This window comes from Pyxicephalus adspersus, chromosome 6, assembly GCF_032062135.1.
Source record: "Pyxicephalus adspersus chromosome 6, UCB_Pads_2.0, whole genome shotgun sequence".
NCBI classification, from domain to species: Eukaryota; Metazoa; Chordata; class Amphibia; order Anura; family Pyxicephalidae; genus Pyxicephalus; species Pyxicephalus adspersus.
The window spans coordinates 83208855-83213459 of NC_092863.1; the positions used below are offsets into that span (position 1 = coordinate 83208855).

At 39.7% G+C, this 4605-nt stretch overlaps 1 protein-coding gene across 1 annotated transcript in view; it reads left to right on the plus strand.

Moving 5' to 3' along the window:
- Nucleotides 1–2474: 2474 nt before the first annotated feature.
- Nucleotides 2475–4605, plus strand: part of ELOVL7 (ELOVL fatty acid elongase 7) — a 47211-nt gene continuing 45080 nt past the window's right edge. Inside the window, exon 1 of the mRNA XM_072416387.1 lies at nt 2475–2605. The gene's annotated coding sequence lies outside the window, so the exon portion shown is untranslated. The remainder of the gene's footprint in view (nt 2606–4605) is intronic.

Genomic DNA, 4605 nt, shown 5'->3' on the forward strand with positions numbered 1-4605 from the left:
TTTTTCATTTTTACCTAAAAAGGGGGGGCTGTCTTATTTGATGGCCCTGCCTTATCATCGGGGAAACACGGTACTTGCCAAGTGCATACAATGATACAATGCCAAATGGGGAAGACTTGACCCAATAAAGAAAACCCTACTACATATTGAAGACCTTGCCACATAGAAAAAAAAACACCACAAAGGGAAGGCCCTGCCCAACTGAGAACACTCCAGCACAATGGTAGACCCTGTCCAATAGAGAAAACCTTGATCAACAGAGAGAACCCTGCCAAACAGAGAAGACCTCGCTAAAAAGGGAAAATAATACCAAATAAGAAAGGTCCTGCAAAATAGACCCCAGCATAAATAGTTGACCCTGTGCAATAGACAAAACCTTGCCCAATAGACAAGAGCCTGTCAAACAGATATTACTGATCCTGAAAATATTACATGTTCTGCCCCTTCAAGTCTACATTTTTTTCTACATTGTATCTATGAATGGGGCAATGGTTGTCACCCAGACTGGACATCAAACATTTTTAGTTACCTTTGTTCTTCCTCACTACACATTGGATAGATGGGATTAGTAGTTTAAACAAAGAATATAAGTATTTTTGGGCTTCCTGTTGAGCTCATATGGAGTGACAAGAATATATAATTTTCTGTACTTCCTAAAACCGTGTCAGCCTGAAAATAATATACAGGTAGTCTCCGGGTTACATACGAGATAGGGACTGTAGGTTTGTTCTTAAGTTGAATTTGTATGTAAGTCTGAACAGGTACATTATTTTAATAAAAACAAATAGGACGGATGTTTGTCTCAACATAATATTAGGCAGCATGATGTCAGTTACTGTATAAAATCTCACTGTGAATCACAAACAAAAAAAAAAAAAAAAAAAATGTATGGAGCCTAGACATTCAAGAACTTCTGGAGCAAGCTGTATTTTGATATGCTGAAAGAATCAGCTGCAGAGTTTGTCTTGGTCATTAAAGAGTTACAAGAGGTTGTAGAAGAGCTCAGTCCTTAAAATCACCCACAACCTCTGTATTTAGCAAAAGATTTCTTCTGCAAGTCATGTGTACCCCCCCCCCCCCCAAGCCCTCCAGCCTCCGTCCTGCACACCAGTGAGCAGGGAAGCCCCGTTCGTATCTAGAAGATGTCCATATTTCGGAAAAACAGTCAGGGAAACAGTCCATATAGACCCAGCCTTAATCGGTAAAGCAATGTAATGTAATATGTTGCAGCTTACCAGGCCTTACATGTGGCGGCTGCATTGGTTTAAAAAAACTAGATCCAGTGAGCATGATGATCCAGCACAGAACCATGTAGCTTGTGTCTCCAGACAGACAGCTATGTACACAAGTAAGGTGGAGAAATATACGTTTTGCAAAATGTCATAATATTTAACATTCTATTCAATCAGTGAATTACCAATCTCTGCACACAGCAAAAGCAGACAATGACATCTCTATCTTCAATTTCACAGTTTCCTCAGTCACCTGTACCCCTACTGCACAATGATCTGGCTGAGAATACTAATTCATTTACCCGAGAACCTTTGGAGGTGAAGAAGTGATATAATAAACTTCATCAACTAGAAATCAGGAAACCAGGGCAGTTTCAAAAAGCTGGTGAATGACAAGACTGGCTGAACAGAATTGATACATTCTGGTAGGTAAAAGTATGATTTACCCATATAGTGTTCTTTTGGTGTGGAGTTTTGTTTTGAATGCAATGCATCCACATTGTATTGGTGTATACCTTATAATCTATTTGCACAGAATCCAATAGGGGATATTGAGGGTTAAATCACAATGACACCGTTTTGCTTTCCAAGAGCAAATATAATTTTCCCTGGTGACCAAAGTTCACAATGTGAGCTACATTCATTATGTACAGGTGCAGCTTACTGACATCACTGATCCATAGGTCAAAGTGTAAGATTCATCCTACAAAGTATGATAGGCTGTGCAGCTTTGTCTGTGCACACCAGGAGGAAATACATGCGGGAAATCAACATGTGCAAAGAATAGCTGACTGGTACTGCAGTACCTTAGTGGGCATCCATGTCAAGGGTGGCCTTTGTGAATAGCAAGGCCTGCAACTGTAATATTGCTGACCTTTGTAGCTCTGTATCCAATATAATAAAGATAGCACAAGTGAAATGAGCTGAGGAATTTTGCTGAGTCTTGAAGTTATTTTTTTGGTACTTTTGTTATGTTTTGTAGATGATTGAATTATGTTGAAACTAGTTGTACTCTTCTTATCAGTAAACTAAGGTCCGCTTCCCCCCTTTTTGCCTTGAAATTCTTTCCTCCCTACGGCCATATATCTGTTACTTTGACAAAAATATCATGTTCTAAGAGAAACACAAGGACAATTTGTCATGTCTGCTAATTGTCTGTGGTCATGTGATCATGCACTGATCATGCCTTTGAACTGTTATATAAAGTTTGTGCAAACAATAAAGTTTTGAGAGTGATCTAATCACACATTAAATTGCATGTGTTACATTCATCCAGCGCTGTAAACAGAAGTTATTGATCTGGAATCAATAGGAGATCACCTTAGCAGTTTGGCATCAGAAGTGGGATATCTACCTACCTTAAAAAGGATCGGGTAAGTAGAAATTTTCTTTTCTACCTCTGCCCTTCCCTGTGTCCTTGTAGATATCTTATGAACCTAAGCACTGTGGCATTGTAGACTCCCTCATAGAACGACTGGGTCCTTAGGAAGATTTGGGAAATCTTTTTTTGAATTTGTGCACACTGATGGCTTCTGTTTAATGTATAGAGTATAAGAATTTGGTTGCATGATTTAGAAGTGTAAGAAATATTGTATATAAGACACGTTTGTCTTAATCTGGTTGTAAAGGTGAGGTTGGGTCAATCCTCATTGCTGTGGTTGCCTCGGGCAAGCAGTAACGTGACCTAAGCTGCGTTTTGGTAAGCGGTCCTGGGAACAGGACGTCAGGGAGCACTGCAGCTACCTGCTGAACTAACAAAAACTGTGTATAGCCGTCTGATATTTATACTGTAATTTATACTATGGGGAATTCCACAAAGGAGGAACAGCTCCCAGATCCACATAAAAAACATGTAAAGAAACGCATTAAAATCAGACAGAAACTAAAACTCACAGCCATGTCACCCAATGATGAGGATATTCCTTATAATATTCCGGGGGAAACTCCTGTTGATTTTGTAAATTGCAGAGCAGGAGACTATTACACTGACCCTTTTACATTACATTTGAAAAATGGCACTGAAAACCTGAAATGCCCTGACCTCTTCCCAATGGAAGGATCATTCTCTAAATTCCATATTAGTTGTATCTTAGGAATGTGTCTCAGTAATCGAGACGGATGGGGATATAAATTAAATCCACCAGTTCCCGAGTGGGACCGGCAATACATGAAGGCTTGCGGAGAAGTCTGGTAAACTTTGAAAATGTATTGGAAAGATTACCCCGTAAAAAGAAAACTGTTACCCAAATCACATCCTCTATTACACCCCCCGTATACACCCTTATATCCACAACTAACAGCAGAAACACAAAGGAGAACACAGAAGGATGAGGATTACAAGCACGATATCTGTCTAATACAGTCCATGCAGCACCAAACCGTTACACAGGATTCCCCCTCAGCCTCTCCTCTTACCAAAACACAGACCAAGCAGTCACAGATATTATTACCACCCCCCAATAGTCCTACATCACCCAGCAGCAGCGCTACACATCATCCGCTGTTGTGTACTTAACCAAAAATGCATAATGAATTTGTTAGGATACATGGAGATAGAAAATCAATGGCCACAGCATTAGCGTGCAAACAGAAAGCAGGAGAAACTGTAAGTGATTATGCTGGAAGGTTTAGGAAAGTGTTGAAGGAAGAGGCAGGTCCAGGATTAGGAGAGAATTTGAATGTTGTTTTTACACAGTCACTGATTAATGGATTAATCCCTGAACATGCCAAAACTGCCAAAATGATTATTAATAATTTGAGCATCTTACCCCCGCAGGATATAATGGGACAATTGTTAACTAAAGATGCGGCAGGTTGCTTTGAGCTACCTAAACCGTCAAAACCCCATGTGCAGAAACTCCATTATTCAGGGAAACCTGGAGGGTACAGAGGCAAAGAGGTAGACAGGACAGGAATGACAATGAAGGACATGGAAATGTTAGAAGGAATAAAGCATGTTTTGCCTGTGGACAGGAAGGTCATTGGGCCAGGGACTGCCCTACACCCCAACAGTGGGATTCCTGGACTGCACCCCATATACAGCACTCACAAAACCACATACACTAATATACCAAAAGCAGTATCCTCTAACTAAAGACGAGGAAGATTCCTTAGCACCCGATTCAATCTTTCTGCCAGCAAGGCATACTTAACCACCTGAGCGTTAAACTGAGGTCTAGATTTCTGTACCAAAAGTGTTCCACTGTTTTTCATGAAATTTTTTTTTTTTTAAATTGTAGACCTGTAACTTACAGAAATATGTCTGAACAAGGGTCTAGTAGATATTATGAATATAAAAAATGTCTGAAACACACAATCATGTAAAAAAAAAAAATACTTTTAATAAAATTAAAGGAAAAACACAAAAATCAGC